At 31.5% G+C, this 16,832-nt stretch overlaps 1 long non-coding RNA gene across 2 annotated transcripts; it reads right to left on the bottom strand.

Moving 5' to 3' along the window:
- Positions 1-12,754: 12,754 nt before the first annotated feature.
- LOC106784671 lies at positions 12,755-14,358 on the bottom strand. 2 transcript variants are annotated; one of them, XR_001381440.1, is made up of 4 exons: positions 14,166-14,358; positions 13,644-13,814; positions 13,314-13,548; positions 12,755-13,245 (listed from the first exon to the last, which is right to left on the bottom strand). It is a non-coding gene; the product is annotated as an uncharacterized LOC106784671 (long non-coding RNA). The 2 variants fall into 2 exon arrangements; XR_001381439.1 differs by having other exon boundaries at positions 12,755-13,217.
- Positions 14,359-16,832: the final 2,474 nt, after the last annotated feature.

Below are 16,832 nucleotides of genomic sequence, written 5' to 3'. Positions count from 1 at the left end.
GATTATCATCATTAATGAACGTAAATAAATCCTTTGTTTTCCTATCAATTTTATATTATTTCTTGTAATATATATTATTTTATTCACAATTTAGAATAATTTCTTTTCATTTTGTACCATAATATATGATTCGGTTAGTTTTACATTTGAAATAGAAATATCTATTCCATTTTTTAAAGTTCTAAAAGGAATAATGGGTGTTCTTTTAAAGGGTAGATTGTTAAATTCGACAGAATATGGCTTGTAACGATTCGAATCGATTGTTCTGCATTTCAAGGTAGAATTTTTTTGTTCTTTTATTTCTTTTTTTAATTTCCAACTATTTTCCCATATGGACATTCGACAGATACGTTTAACAATGAGTTTAGTTATATAACATACATACATGTGTTCTCTCTCACGAACATTTGACAATAGGTAAGAAAGAATTGTATTAGCTTTATTCAAAGTAAAATAGAAAAGAGATTTTCTAGTCTTCAAAAAAGAAAATCTGAATTCTCTGACTTTGTTATAGAGTTTATTTTATTCAAATCGTGCTGTGTTATTATTCGACATTTTTTTTGAAAAAAAATACAGATTTTAATCTTGAAATCATGTCTAGTAAATTTTTAAAAAAATTTTTTTAAAAATTACAAATCCAAAAACCTGTCAATAGAAGTATTATATTATATTTCTATATTGTAGATTACAATCTAAAGAAAATCTATTCGAATAATATTATTCTTTTCCTGTCAAATGAGAAAGAAAATTTTTTACGTTTAAAAATAACTTTTTAATTTCGAATCATGATGAATATCATTTTTTTTTTTTCAAGAATTATTATTTATTTTTATTTCAGATTATACTCTTTAGATATTCCGAACGAAAATCTAACGAAAAAGCAATCATTATAAGAAGTATCAACTCACTTCCTTTCTCTTGTATTGTGTAAATAGGGTTGTGTGAATAGAATTGTGTGCATGCATGTGTTCTGCGTCAGTGGAACCGCGCCAAAATTACAGAAATGCGCCGAAGACGGTGATGGCTTTTCTCATCTTCTTGCTCGATTTTTGGTAATTACGGCGGTGCGCGGAAGGTTAGCAATCTCGTACCAGCCGAGTTGCATCCGCAAGGAGAAGAAGATGATAAAGAAGAAGATGCTTCTTCGTCCGATGATCGTTCAGCAAATAACAGAGACGAGAGCCAACCGTGGCTTTCGAGCTTGTAGTTGTTACTGAATATTCTTTCTCTCTCTCTCTCTCTCTCTCTCTCTCTCTCTCTCTCTCTCCCTCTCTTTCTCTCTCTCTCTCTTTGTCTCTCTCTTTCTCTTTCTCCCTTTTTCTTTTTTACTTTCTTTTTTATTTAATATAATCGAAAATAATGCTCGAATATTTTTTACTTTAACAATTGATATTTCTTTAAAAAAATAAAACATAAAATTGATATTAATGCAAGATTGACATGCTTCGAAAATTTTTATTCATTGTAGTATTAACAACGAAAGATACTTATTAATTTGTCGGAAAAACGAATTGATTGATCGACAAAAAAAAGAAAAAGAAGAAGAAAAGCACTCGTATCCTAATCAACGTAAGCTGACTAGATTTCAGCATGGAGGAAAAGTTTTCCCACGGAGTGAACGTCCATCAGGCTTATCTGAAAAATCTTTATTCCAATAAAAATTTATTAAAGAACGTGTTTTCCATTAAAAACATTTTTTCTGAGGAAGGGTTTTCATTGCTTCCTCGTTTCTTTCTTGTGTGTAAGAAATCCGAGAACGTTTTTATGTTGTCTTTTATTATGTTTTTTTGTCTTCATTTTATCACCTTTTTTTATATTTCCTTTTCTTCTTATTCATCTTCTTCTTCTTCTTCTTCGTCTTCTTTTTCGTCTTCGTCTTCTTCTTCTTCTTCTTCCTTTCGTTCGCAGGTTTTCTTGGAAATATTTTATTTTATCGTCATCGGCGCCACTTCGTATATCGAAAAAAATGTTTTATTTCTGTTGATTTTTCTTCGGCTTTTTCTTCTTCTGCTCCGTTTATTTTATTTTTTATGTTTTTTCCTTTTTTCTTTTTATATAGACATCCTGACTATTTCGTATTTCTCAAAAAAAACACGCACAAAAAAGAGATGCGGTAACGCTGCAATGCTATAAATATTGCGTCAATGTACAGGGTGTATCATTTTTCACAATTAACACACTTCTCACGATTATATAACACTTTTCACAATTTTTTTTAAGTACTTGCGGTAATCTGACGAAGAAATATTTTAAACAATAGTTGATCAGTTTTTGATTGGCTATACATTGTAATAAAAAAATAGTTCGAAAAAAATTTTTTGAAAATTTTTTTTCAAGTCTTCTTTATTTATTCAAATGGCAATCTGTATTTTTAACTTTACAATATTATAATCTGTATTAATACAAATTCAACGACCTAGTAGGTATACCATGACCTAGTATACGAATCCTCTGTTTTAAATGTTCCGTATTTTGTATTAAAACAACATAAACTTTCGATTGTAAATGACCCCATAAAAAAAAAAATTAAGTGGTGGGCCATAAGTGCCCAACCAACGTTCTTCAAATTTTAAGTTTAGGTAGTTATGAACGATCCGAGAATTATGAAGTGGACAACCGTCTTGCAGGAAACAAATACGCTGCCGAATAACATCTGGAAGCCTTTGTTTGAAGTTGCGTGGAAAGATAATTTAAATAACTTGTAGATGTTAAATTTTGTTCGTAAAAATAAGATCCAAGAAGATGATGGTGTACTAGTCCAGACTATACATTCACTGCAATTTTCTGTTGAAAATTATGTTCTGTAAACCGGTGAGGATTGTGTTCTTAGATCAGAAATGATGATTGTGACGGTTAATTAAACCATTATTTGAAAATTTGCACTCATTCCTCCATAGAAGGTAGTTTAGTATTTCAGGATTATCTTCGTATGAAATCACTAGCCAAGATATAAAATGAAGGCGACGTTGTGAATCAGTTTCGCGTAAATGTTGTACTTTTCTCATTTTGTACGGATGATAATTATTCTTTTTCATGATGAAGGTTCCTGAATTGAATCTTTTGTTGAAATTTTCATTTCTTTGTTTTCAAGCTTATCCAAAGTTTATAATATACTAGATCGTTTTAATTAATTATAATACTGTTAAGTCAAAAATACAAAGTGCCAATTTAAAAAATGAAGGTAGCCTTTAAAATAATTAGAAAAAAATTGTTTAATGCAATGTATAGCCAATCTAATACTGATAAATTTTTAAGATAATTTTTTGTCAGATTATCACAAGTACTTGAAAAATCGTGATAAATGTTTTGTGGAACACCCTGTACATATTTCCGGGTGGTCGTAAAAATATTTCAAATATCAGGTCGCGTCTTTGTTGTTCAAGAAACTTTGGTGCCGAAAAAGTCTCTTCTTATTTTTTTCTCAATTATATTTTTAATGTTCTTACCATAGTTCACCTTTACGAAAATTTTTTACCAATGAAACCTTTTAAGATCATTTTCATAGATTCGGAAAAATAAATGTTCTAAATAAATGTAACAAAAGAAATTCCTTATCATTCCTGTTGACGAATTGAGAAAGTTAAAGATATAGAACCAATATTGTTTTTTGAAACGTTTATATAATTTCCTGGAAGATTATCTTGAAACTTGGGATAGCAATAGGTAATAAATCATTATCGAATATTAACAAAATAAATGTAACAAAAAGAATTTTTTATCATTACTATTGATAAATTGAAAAAGTTGAAGAGATAAAGAACCAACATCGTTTTTTTAAACTGGCACATAATTTCCTGTAAGATAATCTTGAAACTTGGAATAAATCTGGAATAGTGGATAAATGGAAGTAATCTTTAATAAACGCTATTCTGAAATTCAAATTTGATGAGTTAAATGTTTGAAAAAAATGTACACATTATGGCTAAATGTTAAGAATTATTTATCAATTTAAATGAAAATCAAATATAAAATATTGTCTATGCGGTTAATAGATTAAAAATCTAACGAGATTACGAAGTATGATAAAAACAATGGCATACACTACATTGCAGGCATTGAAATCACTAGCCGATTTTCGTAAAAATGGAATAGACTGATTAATTTAGATATAAAATCAAATATTAACAAATCGAACGATGTTTCGTACGCATGATTTACCGACGATCAATCGGATTTTACATTACCGACGGATTGTATTATAGATCGGTACACTAAACAAAATTATTTCCCCTAATCTAAATTTATAATTTATTTCTAACAAATGTTTCTTTAAATTTAAAGCAATGACACCAAACTTTTTGGTGATATGTTCATGCATATAGTTGAGAGGAAATTATGCTAGGAAGTCTTTTCACCTTATTCAACCCTTTTCCTAGTACAGGATAATCCAAATAGGTGATACAGCGTTTGCGTAAAGGAGTCAACGTTTGGGGAAGGTTGGAGAGGGGTTGATACGAGGAGGAAATAGGACAAGTCAAAGATTAGAATGAGATGAAAGGGTGGTGGAGGGGGAGGACAGGTGGAAGGAATTTCGGGAGGTCCTTCTTGACACACACACTCGGTATATATAATCCTTGAAACGGATTCATGCTCAGACAAAACGCACGTTCCCGTGCGTGTCTCTTTGTAAAAGGATAAGAAAACGCAGTTGAAGCAGACAACAACAAAAAAAAAGAAGAAGAAAGAAAAGAAAATGGAAAAAATATATAGAAAAGAAATAACGCGAGCAGAATAACTTTGCACGGATGTATCTAATGTTAGACTTAGAATAAAAGTTCGTGAAGAAAAAAAGGTGAACTTCGGATAATCATGTCACGAATTCTTTTCTCCATTATCTCTTTTTTCTTTCTCAAATCTGCGGCTAACGTGACTCAAGATCGAAAGATATGACGAAGCATTTCCTTCGACAATCCTGCTGATTCCGAATAACCGAGGTGTTTGCTTTTCTTTGATCTTTCTGAAAGGTTTCCTCGTAACTCTACGTGACCATCCAGATATTCCCTGTTTTGTGTGCACTTTTCTATTTAATCTTAAGTATACGAATTCTGTTCTACATTTTACTAATATTTTTTTTCCCCTTCCGAAAAGTGGTCGATAAACGTTGTAACTTTATTTCGTGTTTCGTGTAATTGTTAACTTGTTATTTTTAGATGAGTAAATAAAGAAATATAATAAATGAAAAGAACAACAATTAATTATTATTATTCTTTTTAAACGAGTTTGAATTGTACATATTTTTCGTTGTTTTAGTACTAGATTTGAAAACGAGGTTGTTCGTTGTGTAGGTGAAAAAAATCTTTATGTTAATTAATTTTTTGTCGCTGTTGATTGAATAAATTAGAAAAAAAAAAAACAATTTCTTTTTTTAATTATTACTTGACGCGATACTTTTTAATGGATTTAGTATGGACAAGTTCGTTGGTTGGTTGGTTGGTTGATTTGTTCGTTCCTTCCTACGTTCGTACGTTGGTTATTAGTTCAGTTTTGGTGACTGGTAATATATGGGCTTTGAAACGATGTCTGTTATCAAAAAATGAGAAAGTTTATTGTCCCGCACGGCGAGAAGTGCCTCGGGGGCTCGTAAATCGATCAAATTCCGTCCGTTGGAACTTGCCTAGATGGAAGAGATGTGTACGCGTGTACGTGTGTATGTGTGTGTGTGTATCAGAAAGAGTGAGAAAGAGAGAGAGAAGGGAAGAAAAGTGGAAAGGAAAGAAGGGAAGGGTGGAAGGAGTTTGATAGAACGAGAGAGAAGCAATTTGGTACACGTTTACGATGTCGTTTTACTTCGATAAATATGCTTCGAAACCCCTTTCCGAAGGGATGCAAAATACCCCTCCCGATAGGGGCGGGCTGCAACGAAACCTGTGTAATCCGCCATACGTTTCCCATGAATATGCATCTGCGAAGCTAATGCGATTTGATTCACGATTGGCCTAAACGACGTGAGGGGACCTCACGAAATCCGCAATAATTCGATACATCGACCGTAAGGCAGAAATTATCGTTTGTTAGCGTAACGTTTCTGGCGTGCCGCTAGATCTTCTCCAATATTCTATCTCTCTCTCTCTCTCTCAAAGTTTGTGTCTTTTACTGTTTCATGATATTACATACATACACATACGCGCGAACGTTTGTGTTTTCTCTCAATGAAAATATATTACCTGGAGTACCTGAGAATACGAAATTTCCTTGCGCATATATATATATATATATACCTTTAATGAAACTGAAGTTTCTGTGAAGTATCTTAGGTTTTTTGTTATTATTATTATGTTTTTTTACTTTTCTTTTTAATGCAAAAAATAGATAGATCCACGTTTCGATGCGTTTAATTAAATTAATCGTTTTGTTGAATATATCCCAGACAAGGATCAAAGGCGATGCGAGTTTTATTGTGTTGGATCATTATTATCGCATTTGCGTCAGGGTTGATGATTTAATTTTATAGTTTCATAGTTTTGTGTTATTTATATACCTTGTATGTCTATCCTTTTTTTTTTTTAATGGACGATCTTCGTGATAATCGATAAATCATTCGATCCTAATCAACAGAGTTGCAAAATTTAATCAGCTAAATTTAGAACTGGTGTAAAAACTATTTTAATTTATAATCATTTAGAATTTTTCTTAGAAACAATTCTTCGAATAATCGTAAGAGAATTCAAATATATACCAAAGAATAACAAAATTGTTTTGATTGCTATCGTTATTATAAATAGAAAAAGAATTGTTTTTACGATAGATCCTTTTCTTTTCTCACTATAAATAATATTAAGACGAAGTTTTAGGATCAAAATATTTTTTTTATAACAAAAAAAATCTAATTTTGTTCTCTTGAAAAGATTATTAAGAAGAGATAAGATTAACTAACCGACGAATGCGTTTCGATTATGTACGGAGTTTCTATCTTATATAATAATTACGTATCTTACACGCATTTAGCAACGTCATTTACTATTCTCGTCTAGACAACCTTTCTCGAAACAAATATATTAACGATCGGTTACCGGTTGCAAATATTTTTTGCCTTCCCCAACTCGAAACTCGAAACTATCTTTAAATTTTCTGCTTTGTAATTTGGACAATGTTCTATCTTATAAAATATTCGTTTAATTTTTTCACACATAAGTGTATTCATAAAAAAGGTATGAGACAAAAAATATCGGTGCATAGAAATTGGATTGGCCTCAAGAAATGCCAAGGATGATCATTTTCAACAGTTAAACTATCGTGAATTTGATTGAAACGCAAAAGTGGCTAAAACTTTGTAACTTTTTTTTAGACAACTCTCAATATCATCGATACCCATGATTGTTTAATTTTTTTGTTCTCTTCTATTTAATCTTAAATCTAACATTGAAATTATTTCTAGCTAATAATTCAATTAATTTGCTAATTAAATAAATCATCGATTAGATTCTCATTTTTAAAGAAGCTAAAGAAAGTTAGCTCGTAATTAAGATTCGTCCCATTGGATAGGTCAGCCGAATCATATTTGATTGAATCATCTTTGCCATGAAATCTTGTTAAAAAGAAAGGTCTGGATAAGAGAGAAAGTATCCGGTTCCGTAGGTCAAGAGAAGTCTGGCTTTCATGAAAAACCGGAAGACACCTGTTTCTCCTGATCTTCCCTTCAGTGGTCATTTCCTGTATCATCCTTTGGAATAACCAGGTTAATCCATGATTGACCTTCCTTCTGTATATAGGAGCGTGCCTGACCTGTTGGGTGCGCTAAGGGAGAAAAGGAAAGAGGGTCGTAAAGAGAAAAAGAAAAAGATACAGTGATGGATTCCAACCCCGGCACGCGACCAAAACAGTAGTACGGTGACAAAAAGGTTTCCCTTACACGTCGCACAAATCTTAACAAATATCTGGGTGCATAGGAAACCTTATGCATCTATATATTTTTTCGTTAGGTTCAGGTATTAGTTGGTGTTCATCGAAAATGCATCGGCTTCTTTAAATCTAAACCTCATCCCTAACAGAAGCTGTGAACCTTTCGTTAGGGCGTTGCTCGAAAGGGCTACTCAACCTTTCAACATCGACCGACGTCAACATTCCCATCAACTTTACCTAAATCTTACCCAAGATAATGTTACGTCACTTCTAACCGCATCTGTTTTGATCAAGTGCATGGTACGGTACTTCAGTTTTCAACGTTTTACAAGTTTTTAAATTTACGATCAAACCTGTGAATATTTTCAGCGTATTATTTTACTAAAGGAACAGCGAGAACATTCATTTATTTCTGACCGCATTTGTTTCGATTACATATGGTATGCACCTCAAATTACAATATTAAATTTAAATACATGTTACAATAATTAAATGCATAGAAATTTTTTAAACATGTTCGCAAGTTTATCAATTTATACAAATCGATCAATTTTTCGTTAAAAAAAATATCGAATTACTTTTGACCGTATGTATTCTGATTAAATGTATATATTTACATAAAACATCAATTCTAAATTAATATTATACAATCAAATAGGTACAGAGAACTTTCGAACGTGTTTGCAAGTTCATCAATTTGGATAGGAAATAGGCACCGTTATTAGGACGTCATTTGAGTGGTTGAAAAATAATCACACAAAAAAAAGAGGGGGAAAAAAAATGAAAGAAAGAAAGAAAGAAAAAGAAAGAGGAAGAGAGAAAAAAAAAGGTTTTCAGGGCAATCATCCGCATTCCCATGATCGCCCGTGGGTGAACTGTTAAGAAGGAAGGTGGAAGAGCAAAGGGAAGCTTGATGCAGCCCTTCTTAAAGCGTATGTAGGTCGTAGATTGAAGAATAGTACTGAAGGATATCCTGTCTATAGATATCGCTGACGAAAGAAAAAGAGGAAGGAGCGTGAAGTGCGTGAATGAATAAGAAAAAGCAAACGGGGAGTATCTAGTGAAAACCTGCCTTGAAAATCTTTCTTTCTTTCTTTCTTTTTCTTTTTCTTTTTTTTTCTCTTCTTGACGTGCACTTGTACTTTTATCGCTTGTGTCACCGCTAGAGACAACCCCCTTCCGGTTCGTTGCTTCTCTCTCACTCATCGACATTTTGAATAACTTTTTTGTTATAAAATCTTCTATTCTTGCAAAACTTTCAAACTATTCTTTAAATATTCTCATTGACGTCATTCGAATTTTATATTCATAGTCCACAATTTATTAAGTATTATATTTTACTGATGCGATTCAATAATTTATGTTACAAACAATACATGCCACAGATATTTTACACAATACATGAGAAATTGTTTGTCTTCGTTTTGAAATTCGTTCCAATCGTAAATCTTATTGTTAGATGATATATCAAGGATGTATATTTGTGATTAATGTAACTAAATAATTCGTGTCTGAAGAAATATACAATATTTGAGAATTTTCTTCTTCGCTTAAAATTACTTTAAAATTTAAATCTTTGTTTAAATTCCAAGTTGACATATATTTAAATTACATTAAAAAATATATCAGAAATATTTTAATTATTTAATATTTGTTAGAATTCTAATTTTCTCTAATACCATATATTTTATTAGTGCGACTACGAAATTTCTGTCATCTTATTCATAAAAAACATTAAATACAATTTTACAATACCAAATTTTGTTCTTTCCAAAATTTACTTAAAAAAGAAAAAGGAAAGATAACAAATGATAGAACGAAGTTAATCTTTCGAAGATTCGTTCGAGTATAAGAATACGTAACGCGTACAATCTTTTCTCCCTTTTTCTCTATCCCTTTCCCTTTCATCATTGACGACGATTTCAGAACGAACGTCAAACTCTCTTCTATTCTTTTTCCTTAACCGAGTAAATGCAGCCGGCACCACCGGCCAATGCATAGAAATGTGTATGTCTGCGGAAGAACATCGAGAAACGTATTTTTAGGAAAAGAAGGAAGAAAGGATTCCGTGGGAAAAACGGAACCATCAAAGAAAAAGAAAAAAAAAAAAAGGAAGAAAAAAGAGGAGAGTTTGATGATGCATCGTGCGTGGATTCGCGTGAGGAAGAGCAAAGGGGTAGAAATGAGAGGAGAGGAGTTTAAAGGGGGAAAAGAGAACTGAACGGGGAATTGCGAACGTTCGATAGGTCGATGTTAAATAGGAGGAAGGGAATTGAGGAAGGAATAAAGAAGGGCGGGAAGGGGGTTAGAATAAAACCTAAAACCGTCATCGTTCTAGCAAATTTTCACCGTTTTCGTGGTAAAACGAGTCCTCTTAAGGTTCCTTATTACGTAGAAAAGTATGAGTTATTTTGGAAGACGATATCGAAGGAAGGGTCTTGATCGTACCTTCTTTCCACCTAAAAATCAAAGTAAAAAAGGAAAAAGGGTTGAAGAGGAACACGAGATATAACCAAGTCGCGTGACGAAGTTCTCAGGAAATGAACGGGTTACGATTCATCGAAATTTGTCGGTTGAAATGGGTGGTAAATTTTAGCGTATAAGTAGATCCGTCCTTCTTTCCAACTTTTAAAAAAGAAAATTTCGGTTTATGTGTACGAAAAGGGTTATTATGATTTATCGTTTTTATACCGATAATTTTCGTGGAACCTGGGGGAATAAGGGTGTTTGAATTAAATTTCGATTAATCCCGATCATTGATACGATTGAACGAACAAATTGATTTTGACTTTTACTTCGAACACCTTATTTCATGACGGAAAAAGGGTTCTAACCGAGATCGCGTAAAGGATCCTAAATAAGGTAGGTTTATTTTTAGATGTATATATGATATATATATATGTAAGCGTGTATAGTGTATACAAGTTTTTCAATTTTACATGATGAATTTTTTCGTACTCGACGGATGCTTTGTCAATCGTGTGATCCGACGTTTTTAAATGTCGTTTTGAAATTTTCCAAGATCTCGGATATTATTTTTCTTCATTTCTTTTTCTTTCCTTCTTATTCGTTTTTTTTTTCTTTGAAGAGAAGCTCTCTCGAAAAGTTTACTCTTGTGTTGTTTGGAGAAGGAAGGAAGACGGCGATACATGTGACATTTAAGTACGACTTGTCAGTAAGCGAACGACGACATTCGTTTCTATTGTCCAAAGAAATCCCTTGTTTGCTCGAGGATCTGCTGAACAGCTGATTGGGATTTTCACTCTCATTCTGGTATTTGTGGATTACAAACACGGCACGTTGCTTTTGGAACGAAAACTTGTCCTTCTCCTTTTTTCAAACTTTTTCTAGTTTGTTTGCTAGTATACTTGCTAGTTTACTTACTTTCTAGCGATAAGCGTGTACTTGCTAGCGATAAGCGTGAGCTACACCAATATCTTAAGTTTACAAATCAAATATACTCTCTAAATAATATCTTCTCTTTAAAGTCATAAACATATGTAATTGTAGATAGGAGATGTTTACTAATATTTTCATTTTAAGTTATATAGATTTCCAATATTTTCGTACTATTTTTTTTAACGACGTTTACATTATTTTTAAATGTCTTCGAGATATTTCAATCATATAAAAATAATATATTAGAAAATTGCATATTATTTATCTAATTTATTTGTGTACCTGTATTCCTATAATATTTAAACAAAAGTAATTAAATTTAATTAACGAAATGACTGAAAGAAATATTAGCGTGAAGCAGAATATAATTTAAAAATACAAACCTAGGATGATCACTTGCTGCAATTTTTTTGAAGATCAGCTATAGTGGATTAGCGGTATAGTAGAAAGCGGTTAAAACTTTGAAACAAATTCAAATAGGACACATCTTAATGTGAACCATTTTTTTTTATTTGTTTTGTATCTTTTGTTTAATTCTGAAGGAGGTTCCACTTGTAATAAAATACCCTGTATGTCTATAAATAATAATATAAATAATATAGATAAATTAGATAGATCCAAATGAATAGTTTGAAATTTATATAATACGTCATAAATGATAAAGGTGGATTAGGTGACCGATAAGTTAGATTACACGAGTTCCGATTCCCTTTCACAATTGACAAAAAGGGAAAAACAGAAAAGGAAAAAGAGAGAAAGAGAAAGAAAGAGAAAAAGAGAAATCACCCCATCGTCAGGTTTATTTAATACAGAGTAGAGTGTAGGCGGCGCATAGGGTGGTTGATGGGGTGGTCGATGGGGTGGCGCACCGTAGCTGTCAGGGGGTGGTTGGTGGCCTCTAGGGTCTCGGCAACCTGTTGAGTCAGACAATATCGCGTTTTTACTAATGCCACATTCTCGGTCCCGGCACGAGCATCGAAACCAACCCCCTAATCGACCCGTGGGGGTGGTAAATACGATTTTATCTACCAATTTTTATTACTCGTACTTTTAATTATCGATTTTTAATGAATTTCTTTATTTGCCAAAGGTTTAAAAAATTATTTCAAAATTGTTAAAGAAGATTGTCGACATGGATTTTGTACAATATTGTAATTCATAGATAAATATTGAGTTATTTAGTGGACTAGATTTTTTTTTTGTTTATTTAAAAAAGGAAGTCATTAACAAAGCCATTTCTTTTGAATGTGTCTACGGTATATATGTGAAAAAACACACAAGATTTGTTGTTGTTGTTTAACATGTTACACAGCCCTCGTACGAGGGATACGTGTTCTCTCATTTTATATAAAACATAATAAATAAATTTTTATTTCGAGTCTTTCAAAGAAAAAGAAAAAACAAAATTCTTAATAATTTTGAAGGTTTTTTTAACTTTCCAATAAAAAGAAACAAAAAAGAAAATTTAATAAAAACCGAAAAGTTTGATTTTTCAATTTAAACAATTGTTCACTTATCTACGATATGTGCTGCGTGGGTTTATTTTAATTCAACAGATTTAGGATACTTCCTTTCTACTATTTATTTTCATTTTTATTCTATCTCTCCTTCTTATTCACTAAATTTAAGTTTAAGAGAACATATCCGCATCGAACGAAGTAAAGAAAGATGGAGATAAAGAAAAGAAGAAAGAAATAAGAAAGAGAGAAGAGAAGCAAATGCACCGGCAACCAGACGGAGGACCAGGTGCATCTCGGGAGCCTGGGAAGCGCAAACTCCAAAACGATAGTGGCAGATGCTACCGCATTCACTCGATCTCACATCTCGCGTCTTTCTAGTCACCTTTCTAGTTGTCTCACTAACTGTTGGATGTCTAACTGGTGGATGTTTGTCGCGTATTTTCCATTCATCTATATATATATATATATGTACACATATATCCTCATTTGCGTATTCTCAAACGTATTTCGATCCATAGACTGTTTGGCAAAACCAAAATTTATTCGACTAGTAAAAAAAATTAATTTACGTTTTATATTTTAGATACGACGATAGTTTATTACGATTTTACGTACTCTTGAATGAATATTAAAATCCTTCGGTCGTAGATAAAGATTCAAACAAATTTAATTTGATTTGTTTGATTAATAAATCATCGTTTAACTCGTTTGAAATATTGAAGTTCATCAGTCGTGATTGGTCATTTTATTGCTTATATCTAGATCTTTTTAAAATTCAAGAATAAAATTATCATAAATTGTGTTACATTTCTCAGAACGATGATCACCTTTTAAACAAGAAGAGATACGTCTGTAACGAAAACAATCGATTATGGTTTTATATTAATCATTTTTTACTTACGTAACACAGCATCATGATGTCAGGAAGATGTCGAACAAATTTACCATATGGACGGTGCTATGGAAAATGTGGAAAATTGAACGACATATGACGCTTATGGGATCCTCCTTATTCGAACATGAAACCATAATGACTAATCCTGTACATTGATTTTTTACTAATTCCTTTTAATCTACCGTGACTGCCCATATGCCTTGAACAAATCGAAATACTTCCTTCAAAAAAAGAAAATAAGAAAAAATATTAACAAGAAACAAACATTATTGAAAATTTATTCACAATTTATTAAAATGTTGTTTATGAATTTTCTAATTGTTAAATTCATCATTAACTATTTCATCGATAAGTTTAATTTTATCAAATTTCTATAATTAACAAAAAATAAATAAATAAAATATATTGTTAATATAAGTTAATTGAATGTTAGGAAAAAATTAATGAGGGTGGAGGGGAGGGCTTTAAAAAAAAAAAGCCATAGCAATAATTTAATTCGACCACTTCTATTTTCAGAGTTAATATAACGGAGAAGAAGGTTCGGAATAAGTTTTCCTATGTACTAGACCTACCTCACACAGAACTGTTGTCGGTCTCCCATAACTTATGATGCCCACGATAAAGCTAAATATTTGTCAGGTGACCCTTAGAAAGAGTATCTTGGACAAAACATCTACCGTTGAATCGTTAAAAAGGAAAGAACATTCTGCCTCGAATAAATTCGTTCCTTCTTTCCTTTCCTTCTTTCCTTTCCTTCTTTCCTTTCCTTCTTTCTCTTTCTCTTCTCTTTCTCGGATTAGTTCATCCACGTGGTTAAATGGACTTTGGACTTGGCTTTACGGTAAATAAGATTTTTTGGATGGTTTTAAAAACACTCGTCACTCTTCTCATTTGTATTCTTCGCCAGTTTAAATTTCGAGAACGGTAAAAAGATGGTTGCAGTAGTGGTGGGGATATAAAGAACAAAGGAAACAAACACCATTAACATGTATACTCGAATACATAAAATACAAATATCGAATTGTCAGATCGTAAATTCCGATCGAATTCTAATTTGATTTTCTTCATCGTTTAAATTGATACTGTTGCTTGAGAGGAAACTCGTATCTCAAATTTAATCCTGGGATTCTTTTATTCGACGTCTCATCCTACGGGCACCGGGAAGCTGTAAAAGGTAAGTTACGAAGTTGCATTGTCATGTAAGAATATATAATATATCGTCTTCCGAAAAAGTCAGTAGATAAAAAATGAGAGGAAGGAAGGAAGGAAGGAAGGAAATGAACGTGAGGATGCAACTCATTACGACAGATGTCTTTGCTGTGGGAAAAATCTTTGTTGAACACGCATCGTCGAATAAAATCGAGTACTAAACATGGATCAACAATTTGAATTGTGTTGAAATTTAAATCAACGGGTAATGGATTACGAGCTTATATAATTATTCAAATTAACTCTAACACGAAACAATTTAAAGAAAATAAAATATTGATTGAATTCTAATGGTTTTGAATTAACTGAAAAGTCAAATGTTAGATTACTTTTAAATGTTATTTGTTCAAATAAAATTGTTAAAAATATTAGGAAGGGATAAAATAATAGATTGATCGTTTAGGTATTAGTACGATCGAAATAGATGAAGGAAATAGAGAGTTATAATACTAATAATATCTTCAATCGTTCGCGATATATACTCGTGTCGGTGTTTATTGGTGAAATGAACTTGAGTTGTTTCGTTTTTCGATCAACGGCAGAGTCGAGTCTATTTATATGTGTACACGTGTATATATAAGCTAGCGTTATGAACACAAGAGTCATGCGCAGAGATGTTTGACTGTCGAAATTATTCCGTGGTATTAAAATGTCACGAGATCGTCGTAGTTGATAAACAACAACCATTTCTTCGAATACTTGCGTGAAAGATAAATAAAAGGCCAATGTAAGAAATTGTTTCGCCAAATCGATTGATTGGAATATAAACTATCAAAAAAATTAGAATAAAAATAGATAAACAATAATATAAAGTTTATAAGAGAACAAAATAATAACGGATATAAAAATAAAAATTAAATTTAATATGGAAATAGGATAAAATAAAATTAGAAATTATTGGAAAATAATAATAATAATAATAATAATAATAGTAATAATAATAATATAATGTATATATAAAAATATAATAAAAGTAAAATTTTTAATTAAGAAAATGGAGGAAATAAAACATGGAAGAGGATAGAGAATGGAATAGAAACATTCATTCCTCAGTGACCCGTTTAAGTCTCAATTGGGACTTTATCTCTATCTCTCTCTCGCTCTTTTACTTTCAATCATTCTCGTACGTGTAATCGAATACATGAAGTTTCAGTGTATAGAAGACATTGCGAAAGTCGTTCGATTCGTAGTTTCGAGCTGGGCAATGTCCATTTGAACAACAACTGGAGCTCGGAGTTGCAAAAGGAAGAAAAAGAAGGAAAGAAGGAGAAAGAAAGAGAGAGAGAGAGAGATGAAAATCAAAGAGTAAGAGACTTGAAGCAAAAGGGTCTCACAGCCTTGGAAGAGGAACATATGGTCCACGAACCGGCGCATCGTTCATTGGCCGACACGTAGTCTCGTAATCTTGCTATTTATCACAGGATATACGAACGAAAAAGAAAAAGAGAGAGAAAGAGAGATAGAGAAAGAGATCAGTTAATCTTCGTAATGTTAAGCTACTAGCAATTTTTGTAATAATTAATAAGTACACATGAGCAAAGACGTTTGTTTAATCTTTTGCAATCGAAACAAAAAATATTCCAATTTCCAAATAAATCCAATCAATTTTGGAAGGATATCGATTAATTGAAGATACGTTGGATTGTTTGGAATGTAATTTTGTTTTTTTTTTTTTTTTTTGACATATAAAGATTTAATTTTAATATAATTAGAAAAATATATACCAATAGAGAGAGAAAGAGAGAGAGAGAGAGAGAAAGAGAGAGAGAGAGAGTAATGTTTCCTTATAGATAATATTTCGACAATTAATTACTAAAGGGAGGAAAATATAAAATAATTAATTTTAATCAATAATATAATAAAAATAGGACAAGATAATGTGTGATTAGATTATCGTAGAAAGATTATAAGAAAAAAAATAATATTAAATAAATATATTGAATATTTTTTTTATAATAATTAATAGTAATCTAATAAAATAAATATATTATTAGGAACACTTTATAAATACTTTAATATATTTTTATTTA

The sequence above is a fragment of the Polistes canadensis genome, unplaced genomic scaffold (assembly GCF_001313835.1).
Source record: "Polistes canadensis isolate GaletaPanama2010 unplaced genomic scaffold, ASM131383v1 scaffold_38, whole genome shotgun sequence".
NCBI classification, from domain to species: Eukaryota; Metazoa; Arthropoda; class Insecta; order Hymenoptera; family Vespidae; genus Polistes; species Polistes canadensis.
This window is presented reverse-complemented; position numbering and strand designations above follow the sequence as displayed.